The following is a 19,862-nucleotide window of genomic DNA, read 5'->3' on the forward strand; positions in this document are numbered from 1 at the left end:
AACTCAGTTTGGGGGCTGTCCTATACGCTGTAGGATGTTTAGCAGCATCCCTGGCCTCTACCCATTAGATGCCCGTGGCACCTCCCTCCAACTGTGACAACCAAAAATGTCTCCAGACGCCGCAGATGTGCCTTGGAAAAGGGGAATCACCTCTGACTGGAAACCACTGCTCTAAGGAAACTGGGGCACAATGGAGTTTTGGCAGCACAGGAGGGACACCATCTGATTTATATTCTTAAAAGATCACTCAGGCTGCCCTACTGGAAATCAACTGGGATGGGAAGCAGGAAAGCAGCAGGGAGATCATTCAGGATAATCCAGGGGCTTGGAACAAAAGATGTCATGGTGGAAGTGGTGAGAAGGGGTTGGGCGTTAGCTATATCTTGGAGAGACTGCCCATAAGATGTGAAAGAAAGGTAAGATGTGAAAGGAAGGAGTCAAGGATGGCTAGAAGATTCTTGGCCTAATCAACTGGAAGGATGGAGTTGCCATGAACTGAGATGAGGACCACAGTGTGCAGAACAGGTTTTGGGTGGGACATCAGTAGCTCAGATTTGGGCACGTGAGTTTGAAATGAAATTCCAGTAATCCAAGTAAGACAATATGAAGCACTGAACCAGAGAGTGACAGTAGAGATGGACCAAAGTTCTTTGTATTCAGGAGATTGCCATTTTGGTAAAAAACGTAGGATTTGGCACTCAACTGGAGGAGAGAGAAGGGAAGCAGTTGTTGAAGAAGGCCCCATGATTTTATGGCTGGATGATGCTGGTGGTAGAATGAGGATGAATGCCTGAAGAGAGAAACAAACTGGCAAAAGGAGCAGGTGGGAAGGGAAAGAGGACAGACAGTCTTCCTGCTAATCCTATGGATTTGAGGTCCAAGGGGACAGCAAGAGGAAAAATCTAGAAAAGAGTTCTGATCTGTGATCAGGAGAGGTCATGTGGCTAGAGAGAGAAGGAAAATCCCCACCCTTCCCCCCAGGAGTAACAGGTGTATACAGGGAGCCTGACAAAATGGAGTAAGGAGGCCAAGAGACAGAAGGAGCAGTCGAAGACAATCAAGGAAGGAACAGAGCATGGAAGGTCAGCAGTGAAGGTTCCAGGAAAATCCAAATAAAAAGAAACTCAATTTAGCTAATGCTAGGCTACAATACCTGTGGCAATACATGAGGTTATTTATGTTAAAGCCTAAAGCCAATCTACTCTGTGACATTAAAATTATAATTTATTGATAGGTGGTTATTTAAATTTACCTACAGATCTCATAAAATCTAAGCTTGTAAAACCACAAATAATGTTTATCAAACATTATACATAACAATGAACTAATAGCATACATTACCAGATTTCACAGAAAATCTGTCCTTACTTAAGTTTGTCTTGAAGATGGGACCGTAGCCTGGATGGGCCCCATGAGTGCTAAGTTTTTTGTACCATATGCCTTTGCTATCACTAATGATTTATGTATGTCCCTGGCTTTTACTAACATGTCTTTTATCTGCTGTTTTGCAGACTAAGAAATGTGTGAAAAAAGAAAAAATTCTAAAAGCCTTTAAAGAATCATTCATAAATTATGTATTCATTAAATGACAGGTAGAGCTGACCTTTGAACAACAGAGCTCCATATATATGTGGGTTTTTTCCCCCCAATTAATACAGTACAGTATTGTAAATGTAATTTCTCTTCCCTATGATTTTCTTAATCATGTTTTCTTTTCTCTCGCTTAATTTATTGTAAGAATATAATATATAATACATATAACATATAAAATAGGTGTTAATTGACTATGTTATTGGTAAGGTTTTTGATCAACAGTGGGCTATTAGAAGTTATGTTTTTGGGGAATCAAGTTATAGGTAGAGTTTCATTTGGGCAGGGGGTCGGTGTCCCTAATCCCTGTGCTGTTCAAGGGTCAACTGTAGTTTGAACTCTGCCTGATTAAGCCATTTATACATATGCAAAACAGACAGAAAAAAAAAAGTACTCTAACTAAAGGTTACAGTTACATTGAAAAAAATTCCTTGATTCTCATCAGACTGACCTTTCGTTTTCTCACCTCCTGAGTTCAAAGGAAGCCAGTCTTTTGCAAAAGCCCTGAAATGGAAATCAGAGGTTATGCTGTCTTGTCCCGACAGCATAGAAGAAGCTGAGCTTCTTCCTCTCACCTACTTCTTCCCCAAGATCATGATCCCAATCTGGGGTTGCCAGAGGTTTCAAAATACATTTCTAGTAACTGTTTTGTGTGCTGCAACTAAGTGCCCCAGCACTGCCAAAGAGATGCATTGTCCTCCTCCCGTAAGATTTCCAAAAGTTCACTCATTCACTCACAATTCACTCAATCTTTATTGAGTCCCAACTGTGAGTGATCATAACCTTTTGACTGGCTCCAGGGAGAACAGGAAAGGTGTGTACAGGCCCAGAGAATGGTGCCCTTGCTGATCTTGGCCTTTCCGTGAATTTCAGTCCTGGTCCTGACATAAAAATTATCTGAGAAATGCCCCAGGTAGGGTTTTCCATTTCCAACATACCCGTGAACGGTGACCACCCTGAGGGATGTGCAGCGGCAGATAAGAGGTAGGGTCTGGAGCAGCTTCCCTCATGAGAGAAATCTGCCTACTCCTCTCCTTATTCCAGCAAGGTTTTTTGTTTTGTTTTGTTTTTTAAAGATTTTATTTATTTATTTGACAGAGAGAGACACAGCGCGAGAGGGAACACAAGCAGGGGGAGTGGGAGAGGGAGAAGCAGGCTTGCTCCTGAGCGGGGAGCCCGATGAAGGGCTCGATCCTAGGACCCTGGGATCATGACCTGAGCCAAAGGCAGACACTTAACGACTGAGCCACCCAGGCGCCCCTCCAGCAAGGTTTTTTAATAAAAGAGAGGAGATGGCCAGATTAGCAGTAAAGGACGAAGAAGGAGAAGCAGAAAGCAACAGTTTTCAGTGGCTGGAGGAGAACAAGTTCTAACCGAATTAAGATGTACACATTAACTTCTTGTATTTCTCTCTCTTTATAAAAGATTTTATTTATTTGACAGAGAGAGAGATAGCAAGAGCAGGAAAACAAGCAGGGGGAGTGGGAGAGGGAGAAGCAGGCTTCCCGGCGAGCAGGGAGCCCGATGTGGGGCTTGATCCCAGGACCCTGGGATCATGACCTGAGCCGGTAACGACTGAGCCACCCAGGCGCCCCAACTTCTTGTTTTTCTCAAACTTTCCCAGGGAAAATACAGGGGAGGAGACAGCACTTACATTAATATTAAGGAGTTGCCACCAGGCTTAAGGTAGTAGCATTTAACACTGAATGCCCCAAAGACTCGTAACTATCAAAAATGTTTGTACTTCAGCGGTTCTCTTTCAGTTCTGGGGTGGGGCACAAAACAAAAAGGCCAGAAGTAATTGCGGAAGGAGAAGGCTCAGATTTGTCCACGTGACACAGCTGTGATGCTGATCCCCTGCCTTGGAGGTGGCTGTGACTCCGTCCACAGACCCTGGTAATTTAGGGGGTGGGGGATGGGGGGAATACAATCCAGACCCTAGTTAGTCCCAGCTTGCTGCGCTTCGGTTTCCGGAACTGCTATTTCAGATTTTGTAGCCTTTACCCCTGTCTACAGGTATTTCACAGCAGACTGGACTTTCTTGAGTTAATTCACGTCCAACCACCCCTGGCCACACTCCCTCCTAGGGCCCTCAGACAGCTGTTTCCCGGCAAGTGCAATAACTCTAAAGGAGGTGCTGCCATCTGGTTGGTGACTCCCATTGTAGAAGAGGGCTACAGTGGGGAAAGGGCGATGCCGTGCCGGGACCCCGGCAATACTCGCAGGACTAACAGCTGTCCGGGCTCTGAGATCTGGCGTGGCGGGGTGCGGGTGTGTGAGCACGGTCCCGGCCCTCCCTGAGTCGGCCTGCCCCCGCTGTGGGCCTCACTCCAGTCGGCCACCGGCCCTTACCTTAGCGTTTCTCCACAGCACGAAGTTCGGCGGCTAGCTCTAGCCTGGGGACCCGCGGCAAGTGCGCTTGGACATCATAGCCACGCCTCGTCTTCATGCCCCACAGCCCAGGCCACGCCCCCTCCAAGCCTCTCCCAAAATGGTCGGGACCACGCCCCCTCACGTCCTTACGTGCGGCCCCGGCTACGCCCCTCCAGGCCAAGCTGTCTGGCCCACCGCCTGGCCTCTCCCCTCCCGTCACAGCCACGCCCCCTCACCCGGGCCACGCCCACGAGCTCCGCCTGGGCCCCGCCCTTCACCTTGGTTACGCCCCTGCGCTCCGGGGTGGTTTAGCTCCTCCTGCAGGGCCAATCCCCTAGCGCTCCCTCCTACCAGGCGGGACTTGGCCTCAGGGATTCGAGGTCGCGTGGGCGGCCCCCCTTGTCTCTAGAGAAACCCTCCCGGGTCTGGGAACTGAGCGCTGGCGACATTTTGTTGGGTGAAATCAGACTGCAGGCTTAAGAGCCTCGTCTAGAGAATGACTTCCCTCAGGTTTCTCCCATTTCCAAACATAAGATTGAATGTACTGAGAGCAGGTCGCTCAGTAGGGAAATGCAAATATTGGACGAGTCACACAACCATGTTCCTTCCTATTATTTTCATGTTCACTTTACCCGAGTTTCTTGGAGTCAGCTTTTACACCTGAACTCGAATTTGTAACTGCTTCTTCCAGCCAGTTTTCACATCCTCTAAACCAGAACTATGGACCAATATTCCTTCTAGTCCCTTAGCCAACCTTAAGTGCTAGACAGATGAGTGGAGTAAACAGAACTGCTGTATTTCCTGATATCTCCTCCATTGCTTAGGCACCCAGTGAGCTCCCGCTGTCTAGGGCCTGTGGAGACGCGACCACAATGAGACTGCAACTCTGGTTGCAAGCCCTGTGTGTGCCCTGAGATCACTCTGCTAGCCTTCCTCTCTCCACTTACAACTCTGGGTCCACAAAAGAAATGTGAAGGTTATAACCAGCTTTTCTACCCCTGTGCAGACATCTCTGATTCATTTATTCAAATCCTATTTTTTGAGTACCTGCTCCCCTAACAAAGAAGATAAGCCCCAAGGAGCTTGTAGTCTGAAGTTGTCCCAACTTGGGTTTGGATGTGACAAGAAATGATGAGAAAGTTAGAGAAGGTGTGGCAAGGGGCTGATAGGTAGAAAAGGATTTGGTAAGCACAGGTCTTCTTGATTTGATTAGTAGGAATATTTTTGGGTAGCAAACATAGGAAGTCACTTTTATAGGACTTGGTACACTTCTTTACACTATAAATTCTCAATAAATCTTCATTGAATACTTAGCCTTTTCACATGTGTAGAAAGATAACATTTCTTTGCTCCCAGCAGTAAGATTTGCTACATTTATTTCTTCATATGCCAACAATACAGATTTTATGAGAGCATATATAGCTACTTTCTCTTTTCTTCCCACCCTCCATTCCATTCCTGGCTTGAAGATAGTGGGAATATTCAAAATGTTGCGCTACAAAGAACACAGAGAAAAGGACAAGTTTAACAGAACACTGGTTATTAAGCTCATCCTGACCCTAAGAACCCTGCCTCATTTATAAAATGTTCCAACTATCAGTCATTTTTGCCTGAAAAATGAACTCACAGAAGTTGGTACAAATACAGCCTGTATAAATTAGTGAGCTGATTTTTATAGTGAGTTCTACCTCACCTTCTTCCACAAACAGTTTGAGGCAGCTTATGAAAATATTGACATTACTGGATAAAACAAATAGCTGAAGGAGCCAGGGAAAGGGGAACTTAATGTAAGGAGAATAAAGCAACCAATGATAAGATCAGCATTTAAGTATGCAGGCCACCAGATCCAGAACGATTGTTTAAGCTGGGACAAAGATTGCCCCTAAGCTTCTGAACAGCATTAGAAAAGAGGAAATAGCAATCGTTTTTAAGGTTTTCTAGTGTTCTTAAGATAAAAATCAATCTTTTAGTTTTTTTTTTTTTAGAAACAGTTTTTCTTGAATTTCAGTCCTGAGAAAAATCCTATTTCCTCATATAGATGATGTGGTGAGAGAAGTGGGAAATAAGTGTCGTGAGGAGTTAAACACAGGTCCCCTCAATGTAGCTGTTGGCACAATCACAAAGCACAGTGCATTAAATCAATTCTATGAACCATCAAAACTTTTCTGTTCATCCAAGTACACAGGCCCTCTAGGGTAGCATTTTCATACTCTTTCCCCAGGATGGCAAATGGGTTTCAACTTACATGTCAACTTTGAGCTATTTGTGGTGCCTGCCTGAGTAACTGTGCTGAGCTTTGTATCTTTGTCTAGGCTCAGAAGGAAAAAGTTCTGTGACTGATTAACAATGTCTGTCATGGGTGCAAGATGGATGAGTGGCTGCATGCAAAAACCTATCTTGGTAGCTCTCATTTGCAGAAATAGAGGTCTCTGCATGTAGAACTTTTGTGGAGTCACTGCAAATCAACAATTCTCATTATAGGGCTTTTGATAAATATCCAACAGTAAAAGTCAAGTTATCTTCTCTTAATCTGTCCCACCCACACTCATCTCCCCTGTTCATTCCTATCTCGGGACATTTCCTTTGCTGGAGTTCCCATTGTTTGGACCACTCGTTGCCTACATTTACATGACTGGGTTTTTCTTCATCATTCAGTTCTCAGCTAAAATGTTGTCTCCTTAGAGCTGTCTTTCCTGACAACCGTATGTGAAGTTGTATCCAGAGCCTCTCCATCTTCACTGAACATAGGGAGCACCCGGAGATCATGTTACAATGCATACTCTGACTCAGTGATTCTGGAGTGTGACCTGAGATTCTGCATTTCAAGCAATCTCTCAGGAGATGCAAAGCTGATGTTCCACAAAACACACTTTAAGTAGCAGCCCCACCTCTCTCTGTTACATTGTCTGCTTCGTTTTCCTTATGGTGTCTCACCACTTGTAATTATGTATTTTCTGGCTTGTATATTGGATTGTCTGTTGGTTGGTTGTTCGCTACAATGTAAATTCCCTAAGAGCAGGGACTTTGACCAGTTTGTTCAACTTTGTATTCCCAGCACCTAACACAGTACTGTCACACTGGTAGGGGCTACTCCGTAAATATTGGTGGTAAGTGATGTTCAAGGTTCATTGATTCCTCCATCTCTTCAGTTCCTGCTTATTGAATATTTCAGTCACTGCTCATTTATATACCAGGAAGTAGACTAGAAATGAAAAATGGCAGTGCTCCTCAAGTACCAGTCCAGGAACTGCTAGTTACTGGTCCAAGCTGAGATAAGAAGCTTGAACCGGAATGTAAATCTGATATGTCATTAAACAGTGTTCAGTTAGATGACTTTTTTTTTTTTTCATAGCAAGGCTTTCTTGATGACAGAAGCAATGAGTTGTTTTTCTTTCCAGGGCAAGAAACTCTGGGGAGAACGAAAGATTTTGAGCAATAACAGAATTGTGGGAGAGACAAAGAATTTGGAGAGACAAGTTGTGATGGTTAATTTTATGTGTCAACTTGGCTGGGCCATAATGTTTAGATATTCTGTCAACATTATTCTAGATGTTACTATTAAGGTTTTTTTTTTTGAATGAAACTAACATTTGAATTGGTGGACTTTGTTGTTTTTTTTTTTTTAAGATTTTATTTATTTATTTGACAGAGCGAGAGAGCACAAGCGGAGGAAGCAGTAGAGGGAGAAGGAGAAGCAGGCTTCCCGCTGAGCAGGGAGCCCGATGCAGGACTCGATCCCAGGACCCTGAGATCATGACCTGAGCTGCAGGCAGACACTTAACCGACTGAGCTACCCAGGCACCCCTGAATTGGTAGACTTTGAATAAAGCAGATTATTCTCCATATTGTGGGTGAGCCCCAGCCAATCAATTGAAAGCCTTAATAGAACAAAGACTGACCTCCTCTAGAGGAATTCTGCCAGCCAACTGTTTGGACTCAACTCAACTCTACCCTGAGTCCCAGCCTGCAAGCTTACTGCAGATTCTGGACTTAACAACTCCATTATCATTTGAGCCAATTACTTAAAATCAATCTCTCTCTCTCTCTCTCTCTGTGCATGCGTGTGTGTGTGTGTGTGTGTGTGTGTGTGTGTGTATCCTGTTTATTCAGTTTCTCTGCAGAACCCTCACTAACACACCAGGTATTATAGAAAAGACTGAGAACTGGCCCCTTCACCTTGGCCTTGGCACCTGAGCTCAGTCCTAGTCCTTGGGATATTCCCTTGGCTGCTCCTTTGCTCCTTCATGGCCATTCCCATCCCTCTTGAGTCATGCCCCTCTGTTCTGGCTGACTGAAGTTTCCTTTTCTGAGCCACTACCCATCCCTTCTCCCTGCCACACTCCTCCTTTTCCTGGTCAACCCTTGTGCTCCACCTTGGCCACCACAACCTGGGAAAGCACCTACCATTCCATCTAGGCCTTGTCCTTTTCCTTCTTGTCGCCATAAGCTAAGCCCTCTGATCAATGTGGTGACTACACAGCTACTGCCAGAGCCATGCCTCCTGCATGTCGAAACAGACATGTCCACTACCAAGGCACCACAAAGAACCTGGGGAAACATACAATTAAAACAGAAAATACATATAACAGAGAATTGTCAGTGAGAACAGAAATATGTGAGAGGCAAGAAATTTTGGAAGAGAGATTGTGGGGAAAACAGGTACTGTGGGAGAGACAGAAAATTCACCCTTTGTACTTGCCCTGCCTCTTCTGCTTTGCCATCTTTGTTTCTTTATGACCACCATGGCCCCAACCCAGCTGCCAACCCACCTTTCCCACTATGGCCACTCCCACAGGTGGTTCCATGGCATCTTGCTCTCCATTTACAGCCACTCTTTGCTGCATCATAGCCATGCCCCCTACCTAGGACCCACAGATAATTATAGGGAACATGAAATTATGGGAGAGAATTCTGGGAGAGACAGACAGTTGTGGGAGAGAATGAAGCATCTTGGGAGAGAACAGAGAATTCTGGGAGAAAACAGAATTGTAGGGGAGACCTCTAGATGGAATGATTGTGGGAGAACATGGAAGACTGGGAGAAAAAAGAGTCATGAGAGAGATGAAAGACTGGGGAGAGCATAGAGGATGGTTGTGGGAGAAAACAAGAATTGTGGGAGAGACAGGAATTATGGGAAAAACAAGATATTCTGTGGGAGAGAGAGAATTCACTTGCTCCTGAAGTGCCCATTCTCCTATCCATACCCCTCCTGTAAGACCCCTCCTCACCTTCTGGCCATGCCCTCACACTATGAGTCGTGCCCTCTTTCCTAGGTTATGCCAATTTTACTTTTTCATGACCACACACCTCTCTTGGGCATGTCTCTTCTGTAAGGGCCACATACCAGTTATCCATGGCCATACCCTGGCACTAGTCATAGCCAAGACCCTTACCTACCCATCAGGGAGAATTGTAGGAGAGACCTGAAATTGTGGAAAAATAGAGACTTGTGGGAAACAATGAAGGACTGTGGGAGACTACAGAGTATTCTGGGAAAGCAGAAAAAATTGTGGGAGAAAACAGAAGGTGAGCACAAGGGATTAAGGAACAGCACAGGGGATTTGAGGAGACCACAGAGGATGAGGGAGAGCAACAAATTGTGGGAAAACATGGAGGATTGTGGGAGAGCACAGAGGATTATGGGAAAGAGGAAGCATTATAGGAAAGCACAAGATTATGGGAGAACATGGAGGACTATGGGAGAAAACAGGATTGCAGTAGAGAAGTAGCATTATCGGAAAGCATTAGGAATTGTGGGAGAGCAGGAGGATTGTGGGAGAGCAAAAGGATTGTGGGACAACATGGAGTATTGTGGGGGGGGAGCATCCTGATAAAGCATGGAAAATTGTGATAGAGCAGGAAAATTGTGGGAAGGCACAGAAAAGTGTGAGAAACTGCAAAGGACTGAGAAAGAGAGAGAGCATTGTGGAAAAGCATAGAGAACTGTGGAGGAGCAGGGGGACTGTGGGAAAGCACAGACGATTGTGAGAAAACACTGGAGAACTGTAAAGGAGAGGGAGCATTGTAGAAAACCATCAGAAATGGTGGGAGAGAAAAAGGATTGTGGGTGACAGCCAACATTGTCATAGAACACAGAATAACAGGAGAAAACAGAATTGTGGGAGAGCATGGAGGATTGTGGGAAGCAAAAAGGATTATGGGAGAGTGGTAGCATTATGGGAAATTACTGGAGAAATGTGGAAGAGTACAAAGGATTGTGGGAAAGCACAGAGGACTGTGGGTGACCACAGAAGATTGTGGGAGAGAGCTAATATTGTGGAAAGCATGGAGAATTGTGGGAGAACATGGAGGACTGTGGGAGAGGACAGAGGATTATGGGAGAGGGACGTAGCATTATGGGGGATCACCAAAGGATTATGGGAGAGAACAGGATTGTGGAAAAGCACAAGTGACTGTTGAAAACCATGGGAATTGTGGGAGAACAGGAGGATTGTGGGAAAGCACAGAGGATTATGGGAGATTGGTATCATGGGAAATCACTGGAGGACTGTGGGAGAGTACAGAGGATTATGGGAGAGAGGTAGCATTGTGGGGCATCACTGGAGGATGGTGGGAGAGTACAGAGGATTATGGTAAAGCACAGAAGATTGTGGAAGAACATGGAGGATTGTGGGAGATCACAGAGGATTGTGGGAGAGAGATAACATTGTGGGGAATCACTAAAGGTTTGTGGGAGAGGACAGAGGATTGTGGGAAACCACTGGCTGATTGTGGGGGAGAGGCAGCATTGTGGGAAAGCATGGGGAATTGTGAGAGGAGGAGAATTGTGGGAGAACATGGAGGATTGTGGGAGACAAGAGAGGATTATGGGAGAGAGGTAGCATTGTGGGGAAACACTGGAGGACTGTGGGAGAAAACAGAGGATTGTGGGAAACTACAGAGGATTATAAGAGAGAAGTAGCATCCTGGGAAAGCATGAAGAATTGTGGGAGCACAAGAGGACTATGAGAGAAGAGGATTGTGGGAAAGCACAGAGGATTGTGGGTGACCACAGAGGATTGTGGGAGAAAGGTAGCATTGTGAAAAGCATGAGGAATTGTGGGAGAACATGGAGGATTATGGGAAAGCACAGAGGACTGGAGGGGAAGCAGGAGGATTGTGGGAAAGCATGGTGGATTATGGGAGAGCACTGATGGATTGTGGGAGAGCACAGAGGATAATGGGATGAAACAATTGTGGGAGAAAACAGATTTGTGGGTTAATACAGAGAATTGTGGAAGAGACAGGAAATTTGGGAGAGAAAATGGAATTGTGGAGGAAAGATAATTGACTCCTTGTTCTTCTACCCAATTGTCCTGCAGGGCCCATACCTCTCATCTTCTGGCCATGCCCTCTCTGAATAATATCCCTCCCTCCTAGGCCACACTAATTCCAGCACAACAATGCCTTTCTTGCTGGGGCCACAGGCAGTTCTTGTCTATGACCACATCCCTGCGCTGTCATAGCTATGCCTCTTACCTGCCTGCTACTAAGAACTGTAGGAGAGAACAACCAATGAATGGGTCAATGAAGAAATTAAAAAAAAAAAAATACTTTGAGACAAATGAGAATAGAAATACAACACACAAAAATTTATGGGATGTGGCAAAAGTGTTCTAAGAGGGAAGTTCATAGTGATAAATACCTACATCAAAAAATAAGAAAAATCTCAAATAAACAACCCAAATTTATACCTCAAAGAACCAGAAAAAGAACAAATGAAGCCCACATTTAATAGAAGGAAGGAAATACAAAGATAAGAGCATAGATAAATGAAATAGAGACTAATAAGACAATAGAAAGGCTCAATAAAACTAAGAACTGGTTCGGGAGATTAGTCCAAGATGGTGGAGGAGTAGGAGACAGTTTCATCTGGTCCCAGGAATTGAGCTAGATAACTATCAAATCATTCTGAACACCTGTGAACTCAACCAGAGATCTAAGAAAAGAATCGCTGAAACTCTACAATAGAAAAGCAACCACTTTCTGCAAGGTAGGAGGTGTGGAGAAGTAAATCTGAGGCGATATATGGGAAGATAAACCGAGGGGCAGGGTTGGGGGGGGACCCTCCATAAGCCGGCTACCGGAAAGTGATATAGCAGTGGAGCACAAGACTGGAACTTTTATAAGTCTGCTCCAGTGAGGGATTTCCTGGCCTGAGAGGTGCTCAGGTGGCTAAGCGGGAACAGGTAGTCTCAGGATCCCCAAGGTCACAGGAAGAGCAGGGGTGCCTGAGTGTGGCAGAGTTCCCAGAGTGGGGAAGCCGGCTGCAATCAGCGAGTCCAGGGGTGGGCTCTCAGCTCGGGGTGCTATAAACCATGAATCAAGTCACGGTCGGGCAACAGCTCTCTGAGCAGGGGCCCAATGAACAGCAGAACCAGCGAGAACCCCCTTCCTCCCTGGGGAGGAACTGCACAGGAGCATGCTGCAGGTGTCTACAGGGTTTGGAGACTCAAAACGGGGTCAATGCCTGAGATAGAAACACTCGGTCACAGGCTGGGTGAGCACGGAGTGCAGATGGAGACCAGTGAGACGGAACTGATTGACTGCTTTTCTCTGAGGCCACACTGAGGAGTGGGGCCCCAAGCCTTCAGCTCCAGGGCCAGAGACTGGGAGGCCACCATTTTCATTCTCATCCTCTAAAGCTGTGAGGAAAGCCTCCAGGGAACAAAAGCCACATAGAGCAATCAGGAGCAGATTACATAGCCTGGCTCCCTGGTAAGGGCGGTGCAATTCTGCCCGGGGCAAATACACTTGAGAATCAAAGCAACAGGCCCTTCCCCCAGAAGATCAGCAAGAACATCCAGCCAAGACCAAGTTTACTGATCAGTGAGAACTGCAAAACTCCAGCACTAGGGGAATACAGCCTATAGAATTCATGGTTTTTTTTCCCACAATTCTTTAGTCTTTCAATTTTAATTTTTTTTCTCTTTCCTTTATCAACCAATTTCTTATCAACTCTTTTGTTCAAATCTTTTTTAATTTTCATTTTTACATTTACATACTTTTCTTCCATTGTATTTAGTTTTATTTTTGTACATATATACGTTTTTCTTTCTTTACAATTTTGGAATCTGGTTTTCTAACAACTGGACCAAAATATACACAGGATCCAGTGTATTGCTCTATTCTGTTCACCTGTCTGATTATATTCTTTTTTCCTAATTTTTTTTTTCTGTTTCGGGACTTTTCTGATTTGTTCAGTGTCTATTTCTCTGGGGTCGTTGTTGCCATTTTATTATTCGGTTCTCTCGTTCATCTAGTCTTCTCTGCACAGAATGACAAGATGGAAAAACTCACCTAAAAAAAGAGAACAAGAGGCAGTACTGACTGCCAGGGGCCTAATCAGTATAGATATAAGTAAGATGTCAAAACGAGAGGTCAAATTAACGATTATAGTATCTTTATAATATAGCTGGGCTTGAAAAAAAGCATAGAAGACACTAGAGAATCCCTTTTTGGGGAAATAAAAGAACTAAAATTAATCAAGTCAAAATAAAAAAGTCTATTAATGAGATGCAGTCAAAAATGGAGGCTCTAAGTGATAGGATAAATGACGCAGAAGAGAGAATCAGTGATATAGAAGACAAAATGATGGAGAATAAAGAAGCTGAGACAAAGAGAGATAAACAACTACTGGACCACGAAGGGAGAATTCGAGAGATAAGTGATACCATAAAGTGAAACAATATTAGAATAACTGGGATCCCAGAAGAAGAGGAAAGAGAGAGAGGAGCAGAAGGTATATTAGAGCAAATTATAGCAGAGAACATCCCTAATCTGGGGAAGGAAACAGGCATCCAAGTCCAGGAGGCACAGAGAACCCCTCTCAAAATCAATAACAATAGGTCAACACCCGACATATAATAGTGAAACTTGTAAATCTCAGAGACAAAGAGAAAATCCTGAAAGAAGCTCGGGACAAGAGGGCCATAACCTACAAGGGTAGAACTATTAGACTGGCAGCAGACCTATCCACAGAGACATGGCAAGCCAGAAAGGACTGGGATGATATATTCAGGGTGCTAAATGAGAAAAATATGCAGCCAAGAATACTTTATCCAGCTAGGCTGTCACTGAAAATAGAAGGAGAGATAAAAATCTTCGAGGACAAACAGAAACTAAAAGAATTTGCAAACACCAAACCAGCCCTACAAGAAATATTAAAGGGGATCCTTTAAGCGAAGAGAGAGCCCAAAGGAACAGAGACCAGAAAGGAACAGAGACCATATAAAGAAACAGTCACTTTACAGGTACTATAATGGCACTAAATTCGTATCTTTCAATAGTTACTCTGAATGTAAATGGGCTAAATGCCCCAATTAAAAGACAAAGGGTATCAGATTGGATAAAATAGCAAGACCCATCAATATGCTGTCTTAAAGAGATTCATTTTAGACCCAAAGACACCTCCAGACTTAAAGTGAGGGGATGGAAAATCAATTATTATGCTAATGGACATCAAAAGAAAGCTGGGGTGGCAATCCTTCTATCAGACAAATTAGATTTTAAGCCAAAGACTGTAATAAGAGATGAGGAAGGACACTATATCATAATGAAAGGGTCTGTCCAACAAGAAGATCTAACAATTATAAATATTTATGCCCCTAACATGGGAGCAGCCAATTACATAAACCACTTAATAACAAAATTAAAGAAACACATTGATACTAATACAATAATAGTAGGGGACTTTAACACCCCACTCACTGCAATGGACAGATCATCTAAGCAGAAGATCAACAAGGAAACAAGGGCTTTGAACTACACACTGGATCAGATGGACTTCACAGATATGTTCAGAACATTCCACCCTAAAGCAATAGAGTACACATTCTTCTCGAGTGCACGTGGAACATTCTCCAGAATAGATCACATCCTGTGTCACAAATCAGGTCTCAACCAGTACCAAAAGATTGGGATCATTCCCTGCACATTTTCGGTACAAAAAGATTGGGATCATTCCCTGCACAATGCTTTGAAACTCGACCTCAATCACAAGATGAAATTTGGAAAGGACTCAAATACATGGAGGCTAAAGAGCATGCTACTAAACAATGAATAGGTCAGCCAGGAAATTAAAGAAGAATTAAAAAAAATTCATGGAAACAAATGATAATGAAAACACAACTATTCTAAACCTTTGGGATGCAGCAAAGGTGCTCCTAAGGGAAGTATATAGCAATATAAGCCTTTCTCAAGAAACAAAAAAGGTCTCAAATACACAATCTAACCTTACACCTAAAAGAGCTGGAGAAAGAACAGCAAATAAAGCCTAAACCCAGGAGGAGAAGAGAAATAATAAAGATTAGAGCAAAAATCAATGAAATAGAAACCAAAAGAACAATAGAACGGATCAACGAAACTAGGAGCTGATTCTTTGAAAGAATTAATAAGATTGATAAACCCCAGGCCAGACTTATCAAAAAGAAAAGAGAAAGGACCCAAATAAATAAAATCATGAATGAAAGAGGAGAGATCACAACCAAAACTGAAGAAATATAAACAACCAACACTGAAGAAATACAAACATTTAAAGGAACATATTATGAGCAACTATATACCAACAAATTAGGCAATCAGGAAGAAATGGAAGCATTGCTACCAAAACTGAAACAGGAAGAAAGAGAAAACCTGAACAGACTCATAACCAGCAAGGAAACTGAAGCAGTAACCAAAAATTTCCCAACAAAACAGAGTCCAGGGCTGGATGGCTTCCCAGGGGAATTCTACCAAATATTTAAAGAAGAATTAATACCTATTCTTCTGAAGCTGTTTCAAAAAATAGTAATGGAAGGAAATTTCCACACTCGTTCTATGAGGCCAGCATTCTCTTGATCCCAAAACCAGACAATGACCCCACCAAAAAGGAGAATTAAACACCAATATCCCTGATGAACATGGATGCAAAAATTCTCACCAACATACTAGCCAATAGGATCCAACAGTACATTAAAATGATTATTCACCACGACCAAGTGGGATTTATTCCTGGGCTGCAAGGATGGTTTAACACCTGCAAATCAATCAATGTGATATACTACATAAATAAAAGAAAGGACAAGAACCATATGATCCTCTCAATAGATGCAGAAAAAGCGTGTGACAAAGTACAGCATCCTTTCTTGATTAAAACTCTTCACAGTGTAGGGATAGAGGGAATATACCTCAATATCATAAAAGCCATCTATGAAAAGCCCACAGCAGGTATCATTCTCAATGGGGAAACACTGAGAGCTATTCCCCTAAGATCAGGAACACGGCAGGGATGTCCACTCTCACCATTGCTGTTCAACATAGTCCTAGAAGTCCTAGCCTCAGCAATTAGACAACAAAAAGAAATAAAAGGGGGGCACCTGGGTGGCTCAGTCAGTTGAGCGTCTGCCTTCAGCTCAGGTCATGATCCCAGGGTCCTGGGATCGAGCCCCACATTGGGCTCCCTGCTCAGTGGGGAGCCTGCTCTCCTTCTCCCTCTGCTGCTCCCCCTGCTTGTGCTTTCTCTCACTCTCTCTGTCAAATAAATAAATAAATAAATCTTAAAAAAAAAAAAAAGGAAATAAAAGGCATCCGAAATGGCAAAGAAGTCTAACTCTCACTCTTTGCAGACGACATGATACTCTATGTGGAAAACCCAAAAGACTCCACCCCAAAATTGCTAGAACTCATATGGGAATTCAGCAAAGTGGCAGGATATAAAATCAATGCACAGAAATCAGTTGTGTTTCTATACACTAACAATGAGACAGAAGAAAGAGAAATTAAGGAATCAATCCCATTTACAATTGCACCCAAAACCATAAGATACCGAGGAATAAACCTAACCAAGGAGGCAAAGGATCTGTACTCAGAAAACTATAGAACACTCATGAAAGAAATTCAGGAAGACACAAAGAAACAGAAAAACATTCCATGCTCATGGATTGGAAGAACAAATATTGTTAAAATGTCTATGCTACCTCGAGCAATCTATACATTCAGTACAATCCCTATCAAAATACTATCATCTTTTTTCACAGACCTGGAACAAATAATCCTAAAATTTGTATGGAACGAGAAAAGACCCTGAATAACCAAAGGAATGTTGAAAAAGAGAACCAAAGCTGGTGGCATCACAATTCCGGACTTCAAGCTCTATTACAAGGCTGTCATCATCAAGACAGTATGGTCCTGGCACAAAAACAGACACACAGATCCAGGGAACAGAATAGAAAACCCAGAAATGGACCCTCAACTCTGTGGTTAACTAATCTTCCGACAAAGCAGGCAAGAATAGCCACCGGAAAAGACTGTCTCTTTGACAAATGGTGTTGGGAAAATGGGACAGCCATACGCAGAAGAATGAAACTGGACCATTTCCTTACACCATACACAAAAATAGACTCAAAATGGATGAAAGACCTAATATGAGACAGAAATCCATCAAAATCCTAGAGGAGAACAGAGGCAGCAACCTCTGTGACCTCGGCCGCAGCAGCTTCTTGCTAGACACATCTCCAAAGACAAGGGAAACAAAGGCAAAAATGAACTATTGGGACTTCATCAAGATAAAAAGCTTTTGCACAGCAAAGGAAACAGTCGACAAAAGCAAGACAACTGACAGAATGGGAAAAGATATTTGCAAATGACACATCAGATAAAGGACTAGGATCCAAAATCTATAAAGAACTTATCAAACTCAACATCCAAAGAACACATAACCCAATCAAGACAGAAATGTCCAATCAGACATTTCTCCAAAGAAGACATACAAATGGCCAACAGACACAAGAAAAAAGACTCAACATCACTTGGCATCAGGGAAATCCAAATCAAAACCACAATGAGATACCACCTCACACCAGGCAGAATGGCTAAAATTAATGTCAGGAAACGACAGATGTTGGTCAGCATGCAGAGAAAGGGGAACCCTCTTACACTGTTGTTGGGAAGGCAAGCTGGTGCAGCCACTCTGAAACAGTATGGAGGTTCCTCAAAACGTTGAAAATAGAGCTACCCTATGCCCCAGCAATTGCACTACTGGGTATTTACCCCAAACATACAGATGTAGTGATCTGAAACACCCCAATGTTTATAGCAGGAATGTCCACAATAGCCTAACTATGGAAAGAGCCCAGATGTCCATCAACAGATGAATGGATAAAGATGATGTGGTATATATATACAATGGAATACTACTCAGCCATCAAAAAACACAAAATCTTGTCATTTGCAATGATGTGGATGGAACTGGAGGGTGTTATGTGAAGCGAAGTAAGTCAATCAAGAGAAAAACAATTATCATATGATCTCACTGATATGTGGAATTTAAGAAACAAAACAGAGGATCATAGGGGAAGAGAGGAAAAAATAAAACAAGATGAAACCAGAGAGGGAGACAAAATGTAAGTGATTCTTAATCATAGGAAACATACTCAGGTTTGCTGGAGGGTTGTTGGAGGGTTGCTCCTAATGACAGACATTAAGAAGGGCATGTGATGTAATGAGCACTGGGTATAAGACTGATGAATCACTAAAAACAAAACAAACAAAACAAAACTAAGAGCTGGTTCATTGAAATGATAAACAAGTTGACAAGTGAGGTAGGCTCACCAAGAAGAGAGAGGGCTCAAGTAAATAAAATCAGACATGAGAGAGGAGACATTACAACTGATACAACAGAAATACAAAGGATCATAAGAGACTACTATGAACAATTACATATCAATAAATTGGATAACTTAGAATAAATGGCTAAATTCCTAGAAACATCCAATCTTCCAAGCCTGATGAAGAAATAGAAAATCTGAAGCAGGGGTGCTCCCTGCTCAGTGGAGAGTCTGCTTCTCCCTCTCAATCTGCCTCCCCCCTTGCTTGTGCTCTCTCTCTCTCTCAAATGAATAAATAAAAAAAAGTCTTCAAAAAAAAAAAAAGAAAAAGAAAATCTGAACAGATGGACTACTAGTGAGGAGACTGAATCAGTAAACTAAAGCCACCTAAAAGACAAAAGTCCAGGACCAGATGACATCATTGATGAATTCTATCAAATATTCAAAGAAAAATTAGTATCTATCCTTCTTAAACTCTTCCAAAATATTGAAGAGGAGGGAACACTTCCAAACTCATTTTACAAAACCAGCATTACCTTGATACCAAAACCAGACAAGGAAAACACAAGAAAAGAATATTACAGGCCAATATTTTTGATGAACATAGATGCGAAAATTCTCAATAAAATTTAGCAAACCAAGTCCAACAGTACATTAAAAAATTATACACCATGATCAAGTAGGATTCATTCCAGGGATGCAAGGATGATTCAACATCCACAAATCAACAACATGATACACCACATTAATAAAATGAAGAATAAAAATCACATGATCATCTCAGTTAAAGCAAAAAAAGCACTTGACAAAATTCAGCATCCACTCATGATAAAAACTTGCAACAAAGTGGGTATAAAAGGAACATACCTCAACATAATAAAAACCATATTTGACAAGCCCACAGCTAACATCATACTTAATGGTGAAAATCTGAAAGCTTTCCTCTAAGATCAGGAATAAGACAAGGATGCCCACTCTCACCACTTTTATTCAACATAGTATTGGAGATCCTAGCCAGAACTGTTAGGCAAGAAAAAGAAATAAAAGGCATCCAAATTAGAAAGGAAGAAGTACTATCACTGTTTGTGGATGGTATATTACATATAGAAAATCCTAAAGACTACCAAGTAACCAATAGAACGAGTCAATGAATTCGGTAAAGTTGCAGGATACAAAATCAATATACAAAATTCTGTTGCATTTTTATAAACTAATGTACTATAAGAAAGAGAAATTTAAAAAACAATCCAATTTACAATTGTATCAAAAAGAATAAAATACCTAGGAATAAATTTAACCAAGAAAGTGAAATGT

General features: G+C 42.6%; 1 protein-coding gene across 2 annotated transcripts in view; it reads right to left on the reverse strand.

Annotated features, from left to right (window-relative positions):
• The window catches only part of CA5B (carbonic anhydrase 5B), a 50,130-nt gene extending 46,073 nt beyond the window's left edge, over positions 1–4,057 (reverse strand). The window contains exons 1-2 of one of the 2 annotated variants that reach the window (XM_078064774.1): positions 3,943–4,046; positions 2,042–2,094 (exon numbers count right to left, since the gene is read on the reverse strand). The gene's annotated coding sequence lies outside the window, so the exon portion shown is untranslated. Of the gene's footprint in view, positions 1–2,041; positions 2,095–3,942 lie in introns of both variants that reach the window. The other variant, XM_078064773.1, reaches the window with a different exon arrangement.
• Positions 4,058–19,862: the final 15,805 nt, after the last annotated feature.

Source organism: Halichoerus grypus, chromosome X (assembly GCF_964656455.1).
Source record: "Halichoerus grypus chromosome X, mHalGry1.hap1.1, whole genome shotgun sequence".
NCBI lineage: Eukaryota > Metazoa > Chordata > Mammalia > Carnivora > Phocidae > Halichoerus > Halichoerus grypus.